Here is a 26,941-nt window from a genome sequence, read left to right on the forward strand (position 1 = left end):
TAAAATTTACATAGTGTCATGAAATCATAAATGTTCTACTACATTAAGGTAGTCGGGAACGATTTTTACGGAAGAATTTATAGCCGAGTACCGAAAGATTAGCGACTCCGTGTTTATCTTTAATGAGAATACGCTGACACCGCTTAGGGGGATAAAAATGAAACACCCGGTATATCGATCGCGAGAGTGTTCGTTAGAGAATCAGAATAAGGTATTAATTACAACGAAGACAGCAGATAGGCACAGATAAAAAAAGAAGCATTACGCGAATGCAGCATCGGTGGATGGTACAATAGTATAAGAAAAGTGATAATTGTCGGAGATTGGAAAAGATTGGATAACGAGTAGAGCGCGTCTGGATGCTCTGCAGGGTGCATCGTACTCTATTTGCAACTGGCGGAACGTGTCCCGCCGTAACGGTCTCGACCACGATAAAAGCAATTGATAATGCCTGACCCCGGAATGAATTCCTGTTTCTAGGCGTCAACCGGCTAATTAATGGCACGATGACTGGTTCTTGGTTGCTTCTCGGTGATATTCTCGCATGTCGGACACGATAAATGGGGAGTAGTCGTGCGGAACATCGAGAGAAGGTGCCGGGTTGTCCTGGAACGTCCAGTTCCACGAAGCTCCCTTTCAAAATGCGAAAGGTGAAAACGAGAACTCGATAAAGGAGCATCTAGACTCGGAAAGAAGGGGCACTGCCCGATTAAAAACTTAATCGTAGGATCTAATTAACACCGAGAGTAATTTCTATATCTATTAACCCGTACCCTCGTGATTTTCCCAGCAGTCGTGTCCGTCGGAGCTAATTATTTGCCGGCGCGATATTAAGGCGAATAAAGAAACTTAAAATATTGCGCACATTTCCTACTTTACGACCCTTGACCGCGTAAGTCGCGATTATAAAAGAGTTTAAAATTGAATAATGCCTCGAGTTGCGCAACCAACGTCACGGGTGCGACTCGGTATTATAAAATAAGAGTTAATAATCGAAGCTCGTAATAAAATTTATTCGCGAGGCATCGACTAAACCTAGGTTTAACGATCGTGCAACCGCGGCTTTCATCGTTCCGAAGGACGACGAGGTACCATCAGGGTAGAAATAGTGTAACGAAACGCTGTTTATTCCGCGAACGATATCATTAGGGTGGGAAGCCGTCAAAAGTTGGCTTATTCCCGCGCCTATATACGGCATTACGAGGAGCATGATTAATCGTTCCGGCAGTCCACTCGGCAATTATTACGCGGACGCCTAATTACCGCAATCAGCCGATACTAGGACCATTCTCCGTAGCGCCGTGTCCCTCTTTATTTCCTCTGCCGGTTGCATCCGTGAGAATCTGAATTACGCGAGGCGGATCGGAGCGATTGCGATTCGCCCTGTAACGAGCTCATGATCCACGATGCAAACAACGAGAACACGCGCTGTTACTCGCTACGCTTCCTCTTTCATCTTTCATCTTCATCGTCTCGTCTCGCGGAAGTCTACGTGTCCTGCGCTCCGCGATTCAACCGAGCGATACAACAGCCCTGTAACTAGAAATGTGCCTTATCTTTCATGCACGCTACCGTCTAGATACGAAATAATTAGAGAATCAACGAATATCTTTGCTCACCCTTTCATCAGGCGTTCACTCGTTAGCATTAAATCGCATGCGATACCATCGTGCGTTAGATCGCCACGCGTTTACTACGCTTTCGCGTTTCCACGCACTCGGATCTCGCAAAATGTCATATTTACGACGCGGCCGAACGAAAAGCGAAGGGAAGAAAACGAGAACGAAAATTTTGTCCGAATTCCATCTTTCCTGGCGCGTGGAATCTTCTCGGTTCGTCCTCGCCGCAGGAGGCTTAAATTTCAAGAGCACGACAGGTGCAAAGGCTAAATAAATTCCGGCTATCGCGAAATCGCGTCAGTCGACGGTCGCGGTTGTATTTTTCGCGCCTTCTTTTTCTCGCTTTCGTAGTCCCCGATTTATGGCCACGATTGCGGACGAGTAACCACCAGTTCCTCTTCTACGTACGTTTTTAACGCTTTCCTCGACGCGACGCGAATCTGGAGCAGAACGCGACACGCGCTAATCGAACACGCATCGAGTCGCGGATAACGTCGGGACGCTATAAATGTCGGACCGAATCGGGTCGACTGGCGTGCTGGCCGCATTCTTTTTCGATTACTCGCAAGTAGACAATCCGCGTTTACGTAACGCGGATTCTTATCGCAATGCTATTGTCACGCGAACAACGATCGCTCGTTGGGAATCTTCGCGCTCCGAGTCGGAAACTGGAATGCCAAAACCGCGGACCTACGGAATGCCCGAGCAATAAATTCGAGTTATCGCGAGGAATCGCAACGAGCTGTTTTAGCGGTCGTTCCTTTTTTTCTCGACATTTTTGACCGAGATGATCGCGGAACGCGGAAAGTCGCGATGCGAAATTGAATGAAAAAATTGACTAAACTCCTCAAGGAGAACTTATCGTACCCGCCATTGATCGCACCAGTTCAACAAACGCTTTACGCAAACTTTACGCTTTCTATCAACCTGTTACTTTAATCCTTTCTATTTAACGTTTTGATCAGCCTTCGAGGATTTTCCTCCGCGCCGTTCATCGGCATAAAATCCAACGCTCTCTTAGTAAGTGTACGTGCGCGAGAAGGGAAAACGTTGCGTGCCGATTATACTGTCGGACAGTGTGAGAAATATTATCCTTTGATCTCCGGAGCTGCGCACTCCGTGCCGGTTTCACTCCGGCAAGAAATTAACGACCACGGCCCGCCGTTTCAGTACGACCTGCCTACAGAGAGAGATTATCATCCGCGCGAGAGGCTGCCACGAGACGGAAGTAAGCGTGCCGCAGGAAGTGGCCGAACCGCGATTTCCCCTGACACTGAAGCGCGACCCGCCGCGTCGTTATCGTATCCCGTACCCACGCTTTGTGCCTGCTGCCACCGATAATGCGACAAGGACGTCGATTTCAAGGATTTCCCGCGTCGAATCCTATCCTTCCGTCATCCTTCGAAACGAGTTTCAACTGAATTTATGCCACTGTACTTTAAAACGATAAAAATTTGGGTAGTTACTCTTTAATTAGCTCTGATTTAAGGCGCACTTTCGCAGCGAAATATGTATACTGTGATGTTTACACGTCGTTATTCTCATCGAGATGCGAATGCGAAATGTTGAAATACTTGACGGTATTCAGCTGTTTGCAGAGAGAGATAAATTCTATGTTGCATCACTTTAGTAAGACATGCGTTATAGTGAGAAAAATTTAGACGTATTGATGAGCACTCGAGGGCGTATATTTACGCCTTTTCGTTACTATTGTAGGGTCGAGAAGGACCGTTAGCGAGGGTCGACCGGCCCAAACGGACGGTTTATGATAGGGCCTCTCGATCCAAGTGACGAAAAGCGGGCGTCAAAGACGTCGCCTAACTTCGACAAAAACGGTCGTTAGTTTGAAGTATCCAGTAATGTGAAAGATCAAGAGTGGGAAAAGAACACATTGAAAATATAGAAAAATCTGTGCCACCAAAAGAACAAAATTTGTCTGACACCTTTAATGCATCCTTGAATATTTGAACAATTTGATAGAACCAGAACCGGTTTAATTAGATTAGAGATCTATTAAGAACACAGATATCATTGATCAAAAGCAACGAAAAGTTGCAAAAGAAAGAGAGAAAGGAAAACATGCAGAGTAACGAAGAACCGGGAGTAAATAGCGAAAGAATCGAGGAGAGAATAGAAACCGGTTAGATTAGATGAGGCGGAGGTAAGGCGTGCCGCGTGAAAAACAAAAAACGGAAAAATGATCGGTGACACAAGAAACGTAGTAGATACTCGAAATAGTCGTTAGACAGAAAGGTGATTTACAGCGTTTCTCCGAGCGTGTGCCGAGCGGTCTTCGCGTTCGCCTTCGAGTCGTCCACCGTTTAACAAGCTATGCGATCGAGAGTTAAGGCCGCGAACGAGATCGTTTCTTCGTGAAAGTCGCGAATGCACAGGCCGTAGCCCCGGCCAGGAAATACACCATTCCATCGATCGGGGCAACGATAACGATCCGCTCGAGCGGTCTAATAACTCGCGATCTACGCTGCTGCCGCTCCGTGCCCATCGTGCGCGGCCATGCTTGCGTAAACGGGTTAATGGAGAGGTCAATGATGGAGAGGTATTAATAAATGGCTGGACAATGGGCGTGGAATTCGCCGGCATCGGTGAAGCTTAATCTTCCAATTCGACGAACCACCACTGCCCCTTCTATTTAACATCGTACTCGCTACATACGGAAGAACCGGCCAACGATTACGACGGAAAATTGCATTAGGGATGCGAGCGCTTCTATCGCGATCTTGCAAGAATAATCGATTATCGTCTTCTCGAATGTTTCGAACATTCTACTAAACAGCAAATTTATTCCAACCCTTAAGCGTTTCACCGTCGAAAATTAACTCGATGTATTACGAACCAATCGATCTATTCGCGCACGTTTCTATCGGAGAACACGATCGTGAACGCGTTAACGATCTGTCAAAATTTGTTACACTCGTTCCGAATCTCTCTATACAATAAATCTTGATCTCCCTTGTTCTTGAAGCGGAGTCGTCAAACGATAACAAGCTACAGGACACTGAAACGCGCTCGAGAATTACGTTCAAAGTGTCCGTCATCGGACATCATTGGATAAGACACAATATACTACGAGCTCGGTAAAATGCACCGACAACTCATCGCTCATTCTACGCCAGATGCGCCGGTATTTCGCTTGTGCCAACAATATTGCAATGGACATTTCCATAAAGGACTTTACGAACCCTTTGCTACACCAATTTGCAGTCCCGTTAGCCAGGATCATTACGCCGAACGAGCGGTTGTGTTTCGAGGCGCGTTTTTCCGCGCTTTAAAGGCTCGCACGCAATGCGGAAACGCACGTCCGAGGGCGGTTTGCACGTCGTTAGCACACTTTTACGGAATAGGCGGATCGTGTCAGTCACGAGCTACCTATGGGTTCCTTAATGACGGTCGTTTCAGTTTCGACGTTACGTCGAAGCTTTTGAAAATTCGCCAAGTAGCGTTACGTCTCTAGTTCCTGAACGTCTAAAACGGTATTAGCTTTTAACTCTCGGTCAATCGACTCGGATTCGACGTTTGAACAACTTGCCTGCTATTAGTGCATCGTTGGAGCAAGCAAAGTAGCCGTTGTTTTTTTCTTCGATCAATTACACGTTGTAACTCGTAAAACTTTCAGTCACGTATTACCCTTTTACGTTCGATTACACAAAGGAACCGCAACTTTCCAGTGAGTATTGTCAAGTTACGCGGCCATGATTCGAAATATCCAGCGTTACGTCACGCGCTTTCACGCGTCAGCGTAACCTGTCCACGGGACAAAATCGACCAATCTTCTTCTCGATACAATTTCCTGGTCAAAACGCACCTTGCACGAAAGGAGAAATTGCACGCGACTCTGTCGTCTCTGCTCGGAGGCAACCGTAATGGTAACAGTAGCGTCCACCGGGCGATAATGAAATCTAAATTGCAAATTATGACGGGGCATAACTCGCGCTCGTTATCCTCCGCGCTATGCTCCATTGTCGCACGCACTCTCTTCGAGTTTCGTTCTCTCTCGTTGTGCTGCACCGCTGCGCTGCACCGCTGCGCTGCGCCGCACCGCGCCGAACGGTGGCATGCGGATGCCTTGCGCGGATGCCCGTCTTTAATGCCCATTCGAATCTCCGCGTATGCACGCGAAACGGCCGATGCAATATGCCGTGGACCGTTAAGTGGCGCGACCTCGCTGGTCCTTGGACGAAAAAAAGACCGTTCGAACTCGGTGAAGCATTGTCGAGGACGAGGAGGAGCGGGTTCCAGAGGAAGCGCGTGGAAAAGAGGACCCACACGCGGAAACGTTGCCAGAGGTCAAGATCTTTTTCACTTTGCGGAAAGTGGATAATGGTTGTCTAATAACAAAACGATTCGATGGCATCAGATCGTATAAATGTTCATATTAACACGCTGATGACCACAGTAACAACTGATAGACTATACAGATTAGTCCTTTGAATTCGAAAGGTTACTCTTCGGTTCAGTACAGTAATTTCAGCCACGTATTTTTTTATTGTAAATTCAAATCAAGGTACAATATGATCACTGCAGCAAGTTGTTAATTATCTACATAAGCACCGATACTGCACTGTTATTTGTAAATTACCAGAGCACACTGAAGTCGCCCCGATGTGGCTCAAGTACTATGCCGTTAAGTGGGCAACTTTAACATTTTTTCAAGACTGACTTTTCCGACGGAATGACATTCATAAAATAGCGCTATATACTTGTATTTCATTCGATCGTCGAGATAATGTTCTTGGATGTGGACCGTGACGTATAACGAGGCAAGGGGTTAATTGTGCCGCATTGCGTAACAGAAGCAACTTGTTCGCACGTAGACCCCGTCCATTTGAACGACGGAAACACGTTAGACGATCCCAAGAAAGGATTCCTGAGACTTCGAGAGTGCGCATCAAGGCACGCGGAAACGTTGCGTGAGGTCGTGGAGTCCCGGGCAAAAGGATAGCCCGGTGCTCCGACGGAAGAGTCAGCCGTCAATGAGATAATGGGGCGGGTTGCAAAACATAAATTAAGATATTATCATCCCGAGTGTCTATGTACGACTGCTGTGGCGATTGTATTTATTACGGCAGGCGTGTTAAATCTTTCCCACAATTACATAAATAACGTACCGAACACTGCGCCTCAATCGCTTTATAAAAGTCTAACCAAAATTTACGAGACGACGCTGGAAAAATACGAAATATGATTATCTTCGATTCGTGGAGTCGGTTACAACCGGCCATATAATGTATGGTGATAAAACGGCCGGTCATACACTGCGCGGTGATTTTCTCGTTATCGATCATCGGTGGTATGGCTGGTTGTCTGACCACCTATGTCCGTTTCTACTGTGACAGTCGATGGTCTCTTACCGTATAGCATCTTCTTTCTTAAAATTTCATATTTTTGGTGCATGGACCCTTTCTTTAAAAATTTATATATACAACTTCGGTGAAAAATACCATTGATTGATTGAAAAGCTGCTAATGTGTACTTTGATAACAAGGAAACGTCATTACCGTGCGAAAGTGGTGTTAGGGTGGCAATGTAGTGAAAGTCTACTTATACGAAATTGATACTTCAAAGACAACCTATCAACTTGAGAGCAATCGAAATTACCTCTAAATTAGACCATCTAAACTTATGTCACATTCGCGTTATCTATTTGACTAAAAATTTCATACGCACCGAGTGAAAGTCTCGATACGCGTAAACGATCGATCGGAGGATGAAAAGAAACGAGGAGAGGAAAGGGATGGAGAGACGTTGTCGCGTCGCGATGAAACGGAATCTGTGAGAATGTCCTTCGAGAAGTTCGCCCACGTTCGTTTTTGCTTCCGAAAAGCAAGTTCTCGTCGCGTTCGTGGAACGAAGTGGGAACGTGCAGGGAAGAGGAGAGGTCTCGAACGACCGGTACGTGAGTCAGTCCAAAGGAACCTGGTGTAAGGTACCGGCAAGAGGAGGAATCTTCTCTTCAGGACGTTGCACCGATGCACCTCGAAAGATGTCCCCCGATCTTCGATCCGAATTAGGAGACGCTTCTTCGTCGGAATACGATTCACCGCCCCCTCAATTGTTTTCGCCAACCTTTCGATCATGTCTGTTTCTTGTTTGGGCGCGAAAGTGAAATCCCACGCGAGTCACCGGGAGGCGAACGTTTAGAAATCTGGCTATAAAACTGAGCTAGACTCGCGTAGAATGTTTGCTCGGGTCCTCTGGTGTCGTTGACATTATACCCTCTTTAACGAAAATGTAGGTGGAAGTCGGAGGGAACAAGAAATTAACAAGCTGACAAGTAAATCTAGTCGACAAAAGACATTAATAGACTGTGGATGTATTTATGACATATCGAAGTGTGCAATGCGAGATTCCAGAAATGTGTATACAGATTAGAGAATTCCGTTTATCTCGGATGTACCAGAAATGCATAAACATCCGCGGTTCAGTCGTTAACAATTCCGGCGTTACTTCGCGAATAAGATAAAGGCTTCTGTCGCTAATTATTTTTCGCGACGAAACAAAGAACGATGGAGCGCCGAAGCCTTTCATTTTCTCGAGTTCGAACAAAGAAACGATCGTGTCCCGACGCTAGTTGTTATTTCTATCGCGAAAAGAGCCCGTATCGCGGAAGTCGGTTTCCCCTAAAGGAGTTACGAGTGACGTCAAGGAGTTGGTGATCTAGAGGCAACGCGAGGCCAGCTTCGATATTACAGCTTGTAGTCGCGACGCTGGGTCGTCGTTACCCTTATCCGAGCGGCCCGGCAGGAATTCAATCTGCATTACGAGCGAGAATACCAGTTACAGGCATGCAAACGCGCGGCTTGCGCCACACGGTTGTAACGGCGCGTGAATAAGCGGTACGTTGTTACCTCGTGTTCGAGCCACGTCTCCGTATGTACCGAGAGTGTTAGGACATTCGGAGCTTATGATACGAAAGCCGATGCCAGAAAACTCCCTAACGCAAACTTAACCATGCAAATTTCTCTAATAACAATTTCTCTAATCTCGTCGATACTGAAAAATTTGACCAAAGTTCTGCTTATACGTATCCACTCAGTTACATGATGTTTCCCTGCTATCATCTATTATGACAGTTTCTTTGTTGCCAAATTAATATGTTCATACTTATCGTTCATACACGTACAGCACTGTTCAGCTTCAGTTCTTTGCTTCACAATTACAACATTCAATAAGTTTCTTTAAGAAAAATTGCGTATTAAATCAATAACAAGCTTTAGGTCAAGTTAAACTTATTGTTTAATAGCTTTTCTATTCTTGCAAACTTACAAACCCGAGAATCAGTAGTGCACGCCAGGAGAGGTCAGACAGAAGAGTTGCAGAATAAATGATAGCCTCTTTCAATTTATTAACCTCGGAAAATATTAAAAAGCCATATTCGAAACGAAGAAAGAAATCTTCGGAGAAGTGGGATTGAATACAAGGAACCGAACCGGAGGTCCTCAAGTTTATAGTCAGCTATCCTACGACTCCTAGGGTCTCGATTCCACAATAGCAACCATAAATTAAAATATACATCACCGTAAAGGGATCTCCCAGTGACAATCTATGTTTTTCTTTGAAATCCCTTAAGTTCTTGTACACTCGACAGACCTTGTACTTAAGAAGATTATTTCTGATGACATGTTTCCTGCAGAGAGGTTTATCCTAATTAAGGTACGTACAATTTACTTTTTGCGATTGAACGGCGATTATCGTATAGCACAATAATTCTTGGGTCCCGGTTGTTAATAACGGTTCTTCTCGTAGCAGTCGGTAGAAAATTTCACCAACAATGAAATCCCCGCTAACGATTATCCGTTTATGATGTACCGAGGTCCGCAAAGTACAGATAAACAGTATATCAAGCAGTCTATTTGACGATTTCCTATTATTATAACTTAATCCATCCCGTTAGGTTTTATCTTTACGAGTTTTTGCATCCTGCTAGCGGTAATAATTCGGACGGGTTAATAATGTGTTAACGTTTAATTAACTCTCGTGGATAGACTAGAAACTGTAGTTTACTAGGGAGCTCGTTAAAAACGTGAAAAGGTAACTAAGCAATTGAGGTCAGGCAAGAACAGGCTCTAAAATGTTTACCAAATACGCGTGTCCAGGATAAAATTGCGAATCTGGTTACGAGGTTTCCTGGAACGCGGTTGAGCGGATTTCGCGCTGTACTTTATAGCGCGTTTCTCCGTATACCTGTTACGCGGCGAGCCAGGCAGGTGAGCGTGCAGGTATAACGTTTTAGGTGACACTTTCGTGCGAAGGTCGGCTAGGCGACCTTACCGAGGTCGCGCGTGGAGAATTCGGTATGTGACTCGTTCTGCAAGATCCTCGTTACCGGTATTTCTCCGTCGCTTTTCAAATTATAATATTAACGACATGGCTGAGGACCGATCAAACAAACATAATAAATTGACGATCGAATGGACGGTAAACTCCGCTAACGAATTCCGACGTCCTATATAGGGTGTCAACGAACTATTCATCGAAGAACAAAACGGGAGAACATAAAATATCGCGTGTAATTATTCCTTATCGCGACAACGGACAATATACGTTTCAACAAAAGCACGTTAATAAATTGCGTAATTTAAAAATAAGAAACCCGAGATATCGCCGAGACAAAAGTCTTTCGACGATCGTATTATTAAATGCAGCGTGCCTTTCGCTCGAATGTCGAGTGAACTGGTCTTCACGGGTTATGAGCAATTAAGTGAAACATTCTTACTTCGTATGTTGCAATACATATGTATGTTATGTTAACTAATTTTACAGTTCTAAAACATACGAGAGTTTCCTGATACGCATTACAAATGTTAATTATCATTTGTAATTCACTTAAGAAGTTATATTTTCATTTTCATTCAAGAACTTGTTAACACCTACTTTGTACGTTGTTGTAAGTCCCATTCGCGTTTATGTGCATAAATTGCACGGAGTGTAAAAATATTCGAGCGAGCACGATTCACCTGGAACGGTCGTCCAAGGCAAACATAAATCTGCCGATTTTCTCAATTACGATCGGCCCACTTTCAACGACCTTATACAAACTAAAAGCCCATTTAAAGGCTGCAGAAATTTTTCTGACCCACTGTAGTTACATACCGCGTGAAGGTGCTCGGCCACCTTGGCCGTCGGCTAGCTTTCCATCGGTGAAAGCTCCGCTTTGTGAAACAACTCGACTCACGGTACACACACGCGCATCGAGCGCATGCACGGGAATCGCAAGACCGGTTAGACCTTCCCCAATGCATATGTCCGATCGACGAGAAATCGGCGGAAGTTCGATCGGGAAATCTTTTAACGATCGTGAAAATCTTTATAACACGCGACCGTACTGTTTTATTCTTTATTCGTCATCGACAAAATCATTAACGAATAATTGGAAGGAAATTAACGAGTAATTGACTTTTTACTCGAACAAAAATAAATAACAATTTAATTAGTCCGTAAACGTATATCTGACCGTAATTTCACGGATAATAGGATACGTTCGATTTTCATTTGTTCCTGTATCTAATTTATGCGAGTTATCAAGTCGAATCGCGAAACACCGGTGACTCGTGCCACGCACAGTGTCCTGGAAAAGTCGTAAACCAGGGATGTGCAAGAATCGTTTTACGACGCGTAGTCGACTGTATTCTCGATCGGCGATAGGAGAAACTCGAAAGAAATCTCATTAAGCGAAGTGTCCGTGAACGATAACAGCGTCGTTAATGGTTCATAGAGGGTAATTAACGTCTTGGGTCGAGGATTTTCTTCTTTTCGAGAACAATGACGCGTAACAGCGATATTCGGTGGAAAAAGTTCTCGCGCAGCCAACAATCGATAGATCAAGGTTAATAAACTTTCATAGTGACCCAGGAATAATTCCTCTTTAATCCTTTCGAATAGCGAGCGTTCACGCGACGATAAACTTTCCATTTCGTTGTTCGTGAAACAACTAATCAACTGCATTGATCTACGTTCTTATTTTTTCTCTCGGACAAAAATAAAATTTCTGCTTCGGTGGATATGACAATTCGAAACTTTCGAATATCGGCGGATATGCACTTCGATACACGGTAATGACTACGCTTCGCGCACGTAGCTTTCGAACATCGGCGAATTTACGCGACGATAGCGCTAGAACGGCAACGATAACGGTTTGTTTGCAAAATTACGCAACTCCGCAAACGATCGGCGCTCGCAACGATAAGGAGCTAGGTACCGGTGATAATGGCGAAAGAAGAGTTAATCCGGACGGGTATATCACGGTAACGCGACCCCTCGTGGCACGTGAGGTGAACATCGAGGTTCGTTGCGTGTGCCGTGAGATTTCTGATATTTTTAATAACAATCTCGACGCTATCTACCTTTCAGGATCCGAAAGAAATTGCGGTAACGGAGTCGCTTTGGTACCGCTAGAAACAGTCGATGCCAATCTGGGAAACCTCTGGCGTGGTTGTAGCGAAATCGCGATTGCCAGTCTCCTCGTATTCGTAATTACGAATTCGAGACAATGTTTTCTGCTTTCCAGACAACGCTAAAAACCTGTGTCTAATCGTTTCCTGTTAGCGGCTAAAATACTCGTTCACCGATGAGGCAATAATAACACGGTTCGAGCTTGTAAATTTTACTCATAGACGCGGTTCACCTGCGTAATCTTATGAATTTCGTTAACGACGCGACTCTACCCTTCGTTAGGATTCTTCGATTAATGAACAGGTTTCTCGGTCTATCTACGGTCGACCCCCGGGAAATGGGTCGACGGTGAGCGAGGAGCAAGTGGAAGCGCAGTTGGAGAAACCTAGCAAGATAAACTGAACCGCTCGAGGTGGTGCTCGTAAGTTAAAGCAAATCGATTCGAGCCTCGTTTTGTTTATTGCATTCTGTAATTGAGACTGTCCCCCTCGTATTAACGTTTTATTGCGTGCTCGATCGATTTATTTATTCAAGTCCCTCGCTATTAATGCTAATTACGCTCGCCGGAAAAAAAGGTTAAATTCGATGCGAACGAGATGCGAGTTAGCAAGGTGACGCGTGGAACATATTCGGATATCTGGATCAGCGACGAACGCGAGTCGAGTAAAAGGGAAAGCAAGCGGTCCCACGAGACGAGACGCTCTTGTTCTTTTTTTCGTCGATCCAATTATTCGAGCGACGGTTTGTTATTAATGTAATATCGCCAGGAACAACGAAATCGTGCAGTCGATGGTCATCGAGGACAGACCGGTAGAAAGGGACAAAGAGAGGAAGTAAGAGAGCGTCGCAGTGAAATCTCGTTGGTTTTTTGATCGGTCGTGCACGTTTCGCTTGGCCACCCAATGCGTGTCCTACAAAAGCCAACCTATCGAAACGACAGCGAGAGGAAATCGAACCGTTGAATCGTGATACGCCGAGAAAATATCGGTAAAAGTCCACGGAATCTATTTTGACCAATCCGGAAGGTCGCCGACACGCGGGATTTACAACTTCGACTCTGTTCTCTCGCGCTTTCGATTCTCCCACCAGAACTTAGAAATCCCTCTGTTACTCAACACCTGGACCTTCTACTCTGGTCCGAACTTACAAATTGTTTACGCTGTACGTCTTCCTCGAAACGTATTCCTCTGCAGATAGAGATCTGTAAGGTTCTTATACTTTCGACAGGAACTTAGAAATTGTTCAATCTCGATGTACTGTTCGTGGAAGCAAGTTCCTCCGTAGGTACCGAGAATCCAGAAGGTCGGCGACGCACGGAACTTGAACCTTTTACTCTCTATCTCGACTGGAACTTAGAAATTGTACGCTCTACCTTGAGGTACTCTTCCTGGAAGCATGTTCCTCTGCGGATACCGAGAATCCGTCCGGAAGGTCGGCGACGCACGGAACTCTAACTTGGAAACTCTTGTACTACATCTTCCCACAGATATAACAGAACTTCGTACAGTAAATGAATACTGTACTGTGTCGGACAAGTCAGACTTTGCGACTACTTTCCGGTAACGTTCGTGCAACACGAAACACCTTCGAACAATTTCATATCCGCGGTGTGAGCAGTTCTCACAAGTCGGTAAACGGCAAAGTGTATCATCAATCGATACTTGGAAATTGGTGAGCAATACGTGTTCGGTACCGCCTTTATATAACGCATGTTCTCTCGGTACATTAAACTTGCATTGGCGAAATAAGCAAACCACGAAAAACGATTGGTTGTTTTGTATGGGATGCCAGAGTATCGTAAATCCCACAAATCACGTTGCATTACATCGTTCGATAGTGACGAAGAATTGATTATTGCCAGGGAGAGAGTAAAAGATATCTCGTGATCAAAGGTAGACTAATCGTTGATTAATCGATCCGAGTGTTTGATAATCTCCGCGTGAAAGTCTCGGGACAGCTCGATGAGATACGTTTCGATCGATTGTTAATCGAGATACGTGCAGACATATCGTCCGACGAACCGTCGATGTTCTCGATTAGTGGGTTCGATAGTTGAGTCGAAGAATCAATCGAAATCTCGAGGTTCAAAGTCGACGCGGTTGAAACAAAAAGAAACTCGTAACAAGTTGATCGACGCCTCGTTTTAAGGAAGTAAATTTCTCGAAGCGGTCGATAATAGTCGGTCAGGGAAATATTAACTTTCAAGCGTTTCACAAATCCAGGTTAAAATCTTTCGTGGCACAATAGTCACGAATCTTGACAAATAATTCGCCGAACTCGGCAAGGGACCCATTAAAGATTTACAAAGGCAAATAATCGATTCAGTAATTTATCGAACGCGCCGTTCGACTCGACTGGACTCTCTCTTCCCAGACAAATCGTCCAAGATTCCGATTGCGCACGAACAGGAGGAGCAATAAAATTTCGTCTGGAATTTATTTATCGATTCGCCGTGTTTAGCCGGAGAGCAGATGCATTCTCTTTGTCGGTGTTAGCCGCGGGTATATATCTCCGCGAGCAAACCGTGGCAGAGCAGGTACCTTAGAAGGTAGACGCACGATAACCGCGTCCTGTCCCTTATCTTACGCGTCCCTGCATCCCGTGAGACGCCAACCGGACTGTATTTAAGGCTTAATCCAATTTCTTTCGGTTATCAACGAACTGTCAACAATTTAACCTCCTCGAGGTGCATCGATATGAATTCAACCTCTTGCACTATTTTAACGAGTCAGACTCGTGACGCACTCGTACTTCGATCGTGAACAATTTTACTCGAATTTTTAGTACGCTTCAATTTGAAGTTCAAGTCCAATTATAATTTGCATAGTCAACGATTGCGTAATAACATATTGACATTTTTTGTTTGTATTAATATTGTAGCTCTAATTAGTCAGACGCACCTGACAAATAAGCCATAGCGCAAGGGATTAAACTTTCGAAAATCGAAAGTTCTAGCCCGGAAGCTGAAATCTCGTGAACGCTACGGATCTTGATAATTCGAATCTGTTCGATTTTTATAATTAACGTGAACGTTACGAAAGAGTAGAATTTGATCCGTGAGCGATAGGTGAGATATCGGATCTCCGTGAAACTTCATTGATCGTGAGTGTTGCAATCGGTCGCGTACGCTCGGACGATACTCATCGAAAAGGGCGGCCCCGAACTGTTGCAGGAATTCGCTGTTGCAACGGATCGATATCTCGATTCTCGGTCGCGGATCAAACCGTCGCGGGCCGAGTTTAACGCCCTGCATGTAGGCTACTTTGCAGTTCCGCCGTGCACGACGGTGAAAGTGCACACAGGCGCGCGATCACGCGAATGTGCAAGTGCACCAGCACTATCTCGTCGCTTACCGATTCCGTGCACGCGCTTTGCCGTGTCGCGTCTCCGCTGGTGTGCGTGCAAGCCCTCGAGGAAAAGCATTTTTCTTCTGGGATTTCAAAGAGGATAGCGTTCGCGCGATTGTTCGCTGAAATACGTGCGGCATTGAAAAACTTCTAGGAATTATTTACTTCGCTCCATCGTGACGCAAACAAACAAGAGCGGCTCATTGTCCGAGATCCTCAAAGATGCTCGGAGTCCTTTTTTATATTTCGCGACAGAGTAGTATCTCTTCCGGCAAGAGGTTACAAGCGGTAACGAAAAATTGTGTTCGTGAACAGGTAGGTTGTAAATCGGAACGACAGGAAACCGAACATTGCGCGTACCGAATATCTTACCCATTTCCAGGAATGAACTTTCTCGTCAGTTTTGATACGCGTAGGAAATTACACGCGTGCATGAAATTCCTCGGAGTTTTTGAACGGGTCCCGTGTTTACACAACGCTAGGAATACGCGCCTATGCAAACCTATGCGAGATTTACAATCGGCGACTTTCGAGCAAGACGTTTCTTCTGTCGTTGCGGAGTTACAAGGTGTGCCCGAACGGTTGTACGCAAATTCCTTTTCGTTCGGCGACAACGAAATTTTGCAACAAGCCGCGAACACGGCTCGGGAAGCCAGAAACGATCGATCACGACCGCGTTGTTCTGCCTTAACGAGTAAAACGGCAATTAAGCCTCGAAGAAATTGATGTTCGGTGCACGGCGAAGTTTCGAGTGTTCCGTAGACCGCTGCATAGATCACGCCCCAGAAAGATCAAACGACGTGTTTTCTCAATAATTCAGCGCGTGCCTCGCGTTACGAACATCTCTATGTTTTATTCATGAAGATCGTGGCGTCCCTTTTGTAATTATGCCAGCATGCACCGGTGTCTCGATTGGAAATTCGAATCGATTGACAACGGGTCATCGGTAAAATACCTGTTAACGCGACAACAACAAATTGCTGCTGGAAGCTTCGCGGCTTCGAGATAGACCTGTCGAGTGGAGACAACTTCGGTTTAATGCACGGTCTAACCCGTGTCTACCCATGAATATAGAAATATTATAAGCATCGGTTATGGAGGAACATAATATTGTACACACGATGATAGATTGGTGATTAGTCGATGTTATGTTATACCTTGACAATTTAATAGTTTGACAGTACAACAGCTTCTACTGTCAGTAAATATCGACCTCAAAATTGTAATCATGTGACATATTTTATCCCTTTGCGCTCGAGGGGTGACCATTTTATTTAATACAATAATTTGAAATAAATATTTTTTAACTGATTCTATAATATGACACGTGTGATGTACAAACATAGAGAAACAAACAATTTAATTTTTTAATTAAGTTTTAAAGTTGTTGTTTGCAAACGGTCAAATTACGTTCGAGCGTAAAGGGTTAAGAGTTCAAATCTGTTGAATATTCATTGAAAATAAATATTCATATTTATAATACAAATAGCACATGCGTGTTATTCAGCTAATTATATCCCCCACAATTTCTTCCCTTCCGACAGACTGGTTTGAACCCCTCGGATGAGTCCTTTTTCTAGGTCCACTCATCGTCCGCGAACCTGTTCGTGAATGTACAATCCAGATAAGTGAAGAGTCCTTTCCTCGAATTCGCTGTTTTTCCGAATGTTATTGAATAACTCGCGCTTTCAGCCGGCGTAACAAGCTAAACTCTTACAGTAGGTCTCGTAAAAATGAACGTTTCATTAGGATAGAATTATCGAGTGGAAACAGGCTTCGGTCATTAACGTCGCGCGTCTGTACCTGTTTGCCGTTTATGAGGCGAGTTATAGGCGGACACGTGTTGCTCCCGCCGCGGAGAAGACCGCCATCGGGGGAGGAAATGAAAGTTACTTATTATCGAGAAGAGGACGGGTTCGAAAGGTGGATATAATCGTGCTACGTTCGCGGAGAAACGTTCCCCGCCGGATGTTCAACGGAAACGCATTCATGGGAAATTTCATGGTGAACGAGCTCTTGTCTTTGACTGCACTTTTTCGTTGCTCCTGTATTATATTAGAAATTGTTCCCTTTAATTTTACCTAACTTACTGTTATTAATATCGCTTTTCTTTTTTGCAGTAATTATTGCCTGTCATTATTGTCCACTTTATAGAAAAGTTTATAGAAAAGTTAGCTTTATACAGGTTGAATTTTTAAGTTTATTTAATAGTGGATGTAGATTAAGTTGGATAATTTCATAGAGATAGTTTCTAATAAAATAAAAACTGTTTACGAAGATACTAAAGGAAAATAATATTAATAAAATAAGATAAGGTATCTGTTCGGTATGAAAATTAATCACTGTCGTTTCGCTTTAACGCCGCAGCTTCTCATCCCTCAAAATCGATTGGCGTCCTCGAGGAGGATCGGCACGGGTAGTACTCAGGTTAGGTCTTATTATTCCATAAGGTGTCCCTGTCTCAGCAGCGATTCCCCGCGCACGCAATGTACACGTGACATCCGGTCCCTTCTCTCTCGCGTATCTTTCGATTTTACTAAAAGAATCGACGATGATGCGTCCCCGTACTATGAATCTCCAACGCTCGAGCGTCATATTGGAATGCCGTGTGACGTTACTCGGTAATATTTCTCGCTGCTACGTGATGCTCGTCGATTATTTCTCTCCGCGGTGATTATCGATGCTACCACATGTGCAGTCACCCCTTTTCGTTACGTTCCATTCGTTTCCTCGTATTACGTAACGACTCACCAAGAGGTACATCCGTAAGAGTTTCGTTCTTCTGGGTAGCGGTGTGGTGCTTGAAATATCCGCGTCTCGAGGTCGGTATACCTTCGCGCATTTCTTTTGGATTTAACGCGAAATATATTACCTGTCGTACGCGAAACTCGCGTCGCAATTAATACCAGACACCCGGGACGTAAGATAACCACGTGCAACGAGCAGTTCCGCGAATGATTATCGTAACTTATTGTTCCTCGAAATTCCGGGATTGTATTCGAGGACACGTTCGTGTGCATATTCGTGCGGGATCTCCCGATGTTGCTTCGAATAAATTGTTTAGGGGTTATGTGAAATAAAATAGACGCGTAGAGTATATCGGAGCAATAATTATATTTATAAAGGAAAAATTAAACGGTGAAGAAACTATTGAAGAATTTTGTGCTTACAGGGCGCACAGTTAGAACTGCTACGACAGTACATGCATCTATACCTGGACCCATCTATGTATCTATGCAGGCCCTAATTAAACAATAACTTCGAAGGATGTAGGGTTTTCCACAAACGGTATAAACATGGTCAATTTAACTTGAAGCTTTAACTTCAACATAAACTGTAGAAAGAACCTATTCGCTTAAAAGTATATCTCGTTTAAAATCGTAAGTATGAAAGTAGATTTCGTGGAAAGTATCATGGAACAACGATCGCGAGAAAAGTGAAAATCCTATTATCCGAGCGGTTAAGTTTTTCTATTAACACGGTTGGTGTAGTATAGATTCTACCGCAATTATAATTAAATCAAGAAATAAATAATTCACGGATCTATAACGATCTTGACCGTAAATCATTCCGGTTGAGATGCAATTAACTGGTCCGTCGAGATATCACCGATACGCGAGAACGGTCTCTCTCTTTTTCTCTCCTTCACCCTGTCCGCAGAGAAACACATCGAATTATTAGTATAAGCGATATTCCCCGAACACCGGCTCGATTTCACTAGCGCGTAATTGCGATTAATTAACCGGTCGGAGCGGAAACGCCGGAGGCTGGAAGGAAATGAAATTCGAAAGTAGATAGGATCTTGATAGATGGTGCGAGAATTGCGTAAATACAACGCATAATTAATTTCAATGACGAAATTGGCAAATGATCGCGCAGCCGGTGTAGCGAATTGTTTATTCGGCTAAATCGAAACGGATTTCTCCGATTGTAGGCGATCGTTCTTTCGGCTGCACGAAAGTTCATTTCTCCGTGGGAGTTCCGAGTTAAGTACGCGTACATTAACTTCTTCCTTTCAAATTTTTATGCAAAGTTAATGAACGATTCAGCCGCTTAATAAGTGGCTGTATTAACACCGAACGAGACTTAACGACACTCGAATGCAAATCCCGGTGAGTTTAATTCGTCGTTCGATAACGGATGAAAACGAAACGTTTTTTCTCACGAGACATCCCATCGGAATCAATCGTTCCACGATACGAGCAACGCGGCAAAGCGAGCGCGACAAAAAAACCGAGCAACAAAAGGCGCAACGTGTCGCAAGAATTGATAAATCAACGATCTCTCCGTGCACGTTGCATAACGAGGCAATTAGCCTCGATTCTAACGAGAAATCAACCTGTCCGCCAGGTATGCGCGAGAAGCGACCTTTCGAAAAATCGTTATTACTCGAACGTCAAAGGATCCATTGTTCCTCTCGATGACAGCCTTCCTTATACCACTGCTACTCTTTTCGCTCGTATTCCTGTGAAGGATACCGTTCGAACCTCCGTCACGAACCAATTTTTACGGTATTATCCGCGGCAAAAATTTCCTACGCATAGAACTTACTCGAAAACTCGTGACACGAATTCGAAATATTACAGAAACAAAATGTGCAGTGTACGTTTTCGCTCACAATACCGAATGCTTAAAATACGTAGACGGGTAAATATGAATTTTAAACTTTCTCGTATCCGGCAGTGTACCTCTTTAAATGCAAATTAGATTGTCCTATTTAGTAACTCGAGAAGAATGGCTGTGAAAATATTTGCCGTAGCGCATGTACATTATCGACGGTAAATTTCGATACTTGCCAAAACGATATTGCGAAAGTTGACGCGGGTAATATTTTATTTTTATTCCTATTCGTAGAAGAGAGTCTAGTAGCACATTGTGGCGAGGAAATCTGATGGCAGCCCGTATAATAATTCAGCGGCACCGAGCCAGAAGACGTTCAATTATTAATAATTACCTGTCGTCCGCATGGCGGAACGACAGCTAAATACCGGCTATGGCCGTGTCGCGTCGAATCACCGGCAATAAATTAACATCGTGACGATAATCGTCAGCTTTGACCAGCTTACTTTCGTCGATAAAATAACTTTCGTTCGCGACACAGACGCGTCTATTATCGCTTCTGAAATAATTGTCGATAAATTTCCGCGGAGTCGAAGGAGACACCGATGAACGCGCCCACGTCCGTCGAGAGGAGGAGCGAACCAATCAAGATTCGCCGATAAACAGCTACAGAATCGGCCGTTATCACTCACGATTATCGTCGATTTAACCGCCGCGAAATATCGTGGCGAGCCCGAGACGTTGGCACGCGAAACATGGAATCCAAAGGGACTCGTTTTCGCAGAAATCGTGCCTCGCTCGATCCGCCAACCACCGAGTCAGCGAATGCCAATTTTTTTTCTGCTCGTGCGCGAATGAAACCTTGAAGGCCTTGAAACGTCCGTCACACCTCCGCCAACTGATTTTTGTTTTTTAAAAACCACTCGCGAAGACACCGAGGGCCGGTCCGATCGGAACACCCTGAATATTAAAACCTTTTATGCACAGGGTGTGTCGATATTGCCGATTAATTCCTATAAGGAAAGTTGTACGATTCGATCGGAGACAAATATGTTTACCAACCATTTCTATGACCGCTCGTTTTGATACGACTCGTAGAATTTGCACTATCATGACAATTTGACGCGTGAATGAAAAGTTTGCAGATTATAGCGCGAAGTCACGTGTTGATAGACGCACAAGTATGGAGTGATTAATTGTTACGGATCGTTTACTCGGCCAGCAACGCATACACGTTCGAGATACAATGGTTGTCGAGCGTGTCAATAGAACGTAACTCAGCGAGTAGGCCCGGTTTAACGACAGACCATAAGCACGAGGCCGTTGGAATGCAAGCACGATGTATAATAATCATCGTTAAACTACCACGAGCGTGCCAATTATTCCAACAATTCGGGGTCGCATAAAGGTCCACGGTAATTGTTTATACCGGATTTTCGCCAGCCAGCTCGGTTATGCCGCACACTTATCCATCGTAAAGTTAATGCCTGTGAAAATTCTTCGTACGCGTAGGTTGCCCAATCAACGTTTCCTCGCCGACAATGGCTCGTTACCGTGGCACTTTTTCGTGCCACTTTTGTCTCGCCGCTTCAAGATTCGGTACAAAGACTACCGTCTTTGAGCAGTCTATTATTCCGGACCGAACGGTAATTGCGGATAACCATTTTCGACTAATTGCCAGCCTCCTGACAATTACATATTTCTACGTTTTCGAGGCCGCTCTACGCTCGCCACGCGTTTATGGTAATCGTTAGCGTTAACTCTTACGCTAGACAGAAGTGTTCGATTATGTACAGTAGGCTCTCGTTATATCGGCACTAATGTTCCGCGTTGTGAAGATTTGATTTCTTACTGCACTGTGTGGAGATATAACACGTGGTGATGGGGAGGTGCTGTGATAGGGCTGCATGGTAATCGAGAGGAACGACTATATAGCATGTGGTGATAGGAACATCTAGTGATAGAACGTGGTTGTAGGGACACGTAGTGAGAGGGACGCGTGGTAACAAGAACATGTGTGGTAGGGATGCCTAGAAGTAGAGATGCGTGACATACGCAGTAATATGTACGCAAGTGATCCAACACGTGGTAATCCGATGCGAGTTCTAATATGCGATGATTCAACGCATGACAATCTAACGCGCGAAGACTTAACAACATTGTGATCTGATTTTCCACATGGTAATCTAACGCGTGGAAATGCAACGCGTAATCTAATATGAAGAAGCCTGTCACACGGTTCAGGAATAGAATTAATCGTTTAGCATGCTGTATCTTTGCAATGTCACGTATTAACAATAAGCGGATACTTTTGAGCGTTAGTGTACATTGCCGGTAAGGTTACGGTGCAATTATTCCTCCTAGGAATAATGTTATTATCTACTCGTCGAGTACCATATAATTACTCCATTTACAAGAAGATAATGCCGTCAATTACACGCGCTCTTACAATATATAAATATCCCGATTTTTTACCGGGCATCTCGTGCACGGAACTCGATAAATAATTTTTCGTAACGACAGTAGCCGTCTCCCGTGACGCTAATGGGAATAGAAAGGGTCACCTTGGTAGGATACAGATATAGCGGGTTTTAATCCGTGGAAAGGAGCAGGTTAAAAATGGCCGAGGAGATCGTTAGGATTTGGCGAACAAAAACTGGTAGTAGGAGGCGTGAAGGGCGTTTCAAGTTCAATTTATCTGGAATCTTACACGGTTCCCGAATGTTAATCCCCCGGCGAAAAAACTAAAAATTTGCTGGTGGGTGATATTCGTAGAACGCGGCAGGCAATTTTACGAAGAATCGATTGTTGCCTCGAGTTCTCTGTTGACGCTTCTTGCGTGATCGCGAACCGTGATTAATAGCTTTAGTTACATTATTTATGGCAACACGCCGATTGCTTCTCTCGCGATTTATGCACCTGAGGATCGATCCTCGCGAAACTCATCATCGTCCGTCGCTCGTGCAAAAGTTCGAACAGCATTTTCAGACAATTCTTCTCCGCATTCCGAAACAATATTACGTTACGAGGCAACAAATCCCTCGCGACTAATTGCATTCCTTTCGGAACAGTATCGACTGTTTGACCTGTATCCAATGGTTCTTCCGGTACTCGTCGCAATGGGTTTTACTTTCTCTCGAGTACTCGCCCAAAAACTAGAACGTATAGTTTCGTTAAACGCTCAAAAATTTTCTCGGAAAAGGATTCTCGCAAGGCAACCATCATAATTATAAGAATCCGAAATCCTTAGAGATCCCGCACACGTATTCAAAATGAATCAAAAAGCCATTACAAGCCCAAGACTAATTACGAACCCCCCCATTTGGCAGTGGTTCAAGCTGGAGAACGATACCACGCATCGACCTTGATAATAATTCCGAGGAATAAGAGGAATGCACGAGCAGACGGTCTGGTGAGAGACCTTCGAAGTGCACGACACTGTAGGTCTTCCTCTCGCATCGTCTTCCACGGTTCTTCATCTTTTTCTCGCAACTTTGCGACGGTTCTTCGAATTCGTGAAACTGGTTCAGCAACAATTTGTTATCCGGGAATCGAAGCTCGGATCGATCGCTAATAACCTTCCCTCCCGTTCTTCCTTCAATTTTTTTTTCTTCTTACGTTGTCGTACGTGACCGTGACCGACGAAGGGAGTCCTTCGCGTCCCTATTCTTCGTCTTTGCTCGAGGAAATCTAAGCATCCCCGCTTGGACGTGGATGACGAGGAGGAAGTCGCGGACGTGCTTCGACGCTTTCAGGAAACAGGTTACCGATCGTGTTTTTAATTGTCCTCGGACAAAATCGTTGGAACACGGCCACGACAGACCCGCTGGAATGCAGACTCAATCTGGCGACAAATACGACCACGCGTTTGCATGGAACAAGAGTTCGAGGGGCAGGATCGAACGTTTTTCGACAGAAATTCTTTGCTAACCGAGAATTCTTCTTCCGCGTGCCACGTTTTTAACGCGTCCACCGAGAGCTACGGGACATACAGGACCCGTATCGTTCTGCGTGGGAAACTTTTTGTCGAATATATAACGCGATCGTGAACTGTGTCGGTACAGACCGATACCGAATCCTTTTCATTCTGTTCAAGGACAGTACACGATCTAAAATGTTATTTCGACAGAAAAATACGAAATATGCAGGAGGGATTAAACGCGTCGCTTAATTAATTTTCAGACGATCTCCGTACGAAAACTGTTTTGCTCTCGCAGCATGGGTCTGCCGTGAGTGACACAATTTATAGCAAAGTAAATTATTTGCCTACGCTTTTCTCCTTTTACCCGCTGTCGCGGATGTACGTCTCGGAACGGTCGCGCGACTTGTCCCTTATATTATCGCGTTTATCGCCCATCAAATCGTCTTTCTCTCAGACCGGAGAAAGAAAACAAAAGTTAAAACCGATCAAGCTGCGGATATTACACTCTTATCACTCCGCGAAAGCAACATTGTATAATTTTCTTGCATTATCGATTATTCGCGTCTTATTTCGTGATCGATCATATTAGCATTCTTGATGTGGCAAAATTATACAGCGTGTCTTAAAGAAGCGACATTCGTGTATATAAAGCGAAATTTGCATCAAAGTTTTTCACCGTTCCGCAGTCTGCTATTTTTGCTCCCAAGGTACAGGACATTTAGTACAGGAAACTGGACTACCAGTAAGCTCTAATTAAACTTTCGTGGGAACAGCTAATTGCATGTTCACTAATTTTAATGCATAAATACGAACACGCACGGCGAACAAACCCTGAATAATAAAAGCATTAATGTCTACTGTATTATTTGCAATATTTCTGAAATTTAATGGCACTTATGAAGCTGTAGCGATCTTGCGTCGGCTAGGCAAGAACTAAGTCGCGGCGGAGATAATACAGCAATATCGAAAAATCGAAATTGCAACAAGGAATTCTTATTATCGAATTCTTCGGCAACTAATCCTTTAACATTCCTCGGAATCTCCTCGCTTAAAAAGCGAAGCTTCGTTCTTGTAACGCAACAGAACACGCAACCGAAGCTTGTTTCTATCTTCTTCTTCTACTTGAATGGTTTCATGGTAGCGTTCCACGGCTCAAGCCACAACGAACGTTCGTACTATCGACTCCCGTCAGAATTTTACAGGACGACCATCGATGAGAACGCGAGATCGTTTATCATCCGCGAAGCATCATCGCGTACACACCACAGCCCCTGGCTGTTGCGTATGCATCAGCCACGTTCTGCGAGTCAACGGAACCGTTAGCTTTTTACGCTTTTAATTACCTACACGTTAGTATCGCGTTTCAGTGCTTGTACGCTGACTAGCGTGGTAGGCTTCCTTACTGAAGGTGGCGATCTAGGGGAGGAAAGATGCATTGCTTTCTATATTACTCGGAAGTTACCTTCAGAATAGCCGTGTCGTAGATTGCCACGCCTGAAATTTCCACGCGTTAGAATTACACGCATTGGATTACTAGTTAGATCACCACCCGTGAGATTCCTTAGCATCGTACGTGTTAGATCTCCGCGCCTTAGATTTGTTAGATCTTTGCACTTAGATCGTGTGTTAAATCACGTGAGAGCATCAAATCTTTGCGCTTCAGATTTTCACGTGTTAGAACATTTGAAACGTGCAGATCTCGCGAATGATGATCCGACTCGTGCTAATCTAACAAGTGTAAAAACCTAACGCGTGGAGATCTCCGCGTTTGTTAAACTACGGCGTCAAATCTCCACGCGCTGTATCACCACGAGGTAGATCACCACCCGTCAGATTTCCGCGCGTGTTAAATAGCCACGCGTCGCATCACCGCTCGTGAGATTTGTACGCGTTACATCTGCGCACGTGTGAGATCTCCACGCGTTAGGTTTTCACACTTGTTAGATCAGCACGAGTTAGATCATCATTCGCGAGATCTGCACGTTTCAAATGTTCACGCGCATTAAATCTCCGCGTAAGTTAGATTAGCACGTGTCGGATCTCGGTACGCGAGATTTGCACGCATCGGTTTATCAGTTTAGGAACAGCCTGTAGAATATTACGGGAGAGCAAGCGACCCGGAAACGAATGGAAAAGCGTCTTAGAAGCCTACGAGGGGGCACGATGTAACCGAATCAATTAGAGTTTAAAGCATTTGTACGCGTCCTTAAGGCTTCTCCTTTCACGAAATTATCTTCCAGCCCCTTCGGGCGAAGCACGTATTACCGCGGCACGACGAGTGCACCTCGTAAATCACTCGTCGTTCTGCAACACGCCACGGCAGAAAAGAGAAACAATGAGTGGTTGCTCCACCGCATATATCTGCACGCAGGTGCGTACCAACCGGAGGATACCGAGAACAGCTTTCTCCGAAGATGTATTCGTCTTGGGGATTTTTAGAAACGCGGTATAAAAGTGAGATTCTTTCGACGATTGGCAGAGAATAATTCTTGGCAGATGTTTGACACGAGTTATTAACCGGTATTATAATTTTACACTCTATGTGCTTACCTCCGTTGCTATAATTAAGCTTAGCTGCCATGGTAGCGAACGCGTTAAAAGTGCACAAGTATTTGCACGATGCACCGCGTGAAACGGCAAGCCGACAACAAACGTCACACGGCACGGGGAGCTGATACGAACAAGTACCTGAGTGCCAGGGACACCCACGTGTGACAAGGCATCGCATAATCTACCGGACATTTAGCGTAGGCAGGGTACTAGCCACGGTGGCTACAGGTGCTTCGATGGACAGGTGAAATTTCATAGCGAATAACACGATTAAACGTGACGTCGCGTGCCAAATACCAGTTTCAATTACGCTCGTCGTAAACCGGGAAAATTCGAATACTGTCCATCACGAGATTCCCCTGGAATATTTCCAATTGAGATATTCCTATCGAAAGTATTCTATCGCGCCTTTCTCTGCCAGGTTCAACCTTGGATCGTAATTGACCAGCTAAATAGGCGCAACTCCGCTTCGATTGTATCAATTACGAGCGTATCGGAAAAATATTACTTTCATTTAGATACGAAAGAATGAA

The 26,941-nt window shown here is 44.5% G+C and overlaps 1 protein-coding gene across 3 annotated transcripts in view; it reads right to left on the reverse strand.

Moving 5' to 3' along the window:
• LOC100878281 (uncharacterized) overlaps positions 1 to 26,941 on the reverse strand; it is a 159,411-nt gene that overhangs the window by 86,189 nt on the left and 46,281 nt on the right. The window lies entirely within an intron of this gene.

Source organism: Megachile rotundata, chromosome 4 (genome assembly GCF_050947335.1).
Source record: "Megachile rotundata isolate GNS110a chromosome 4, iyMegRotu1, whole genome shotgun sequence".
Lineage (NCBI taxonomy): Eukaryota > Metazoa > Arthropoda > Insecta > Hymenoptera > Megachilidae > Megachile > Megachile rotundata.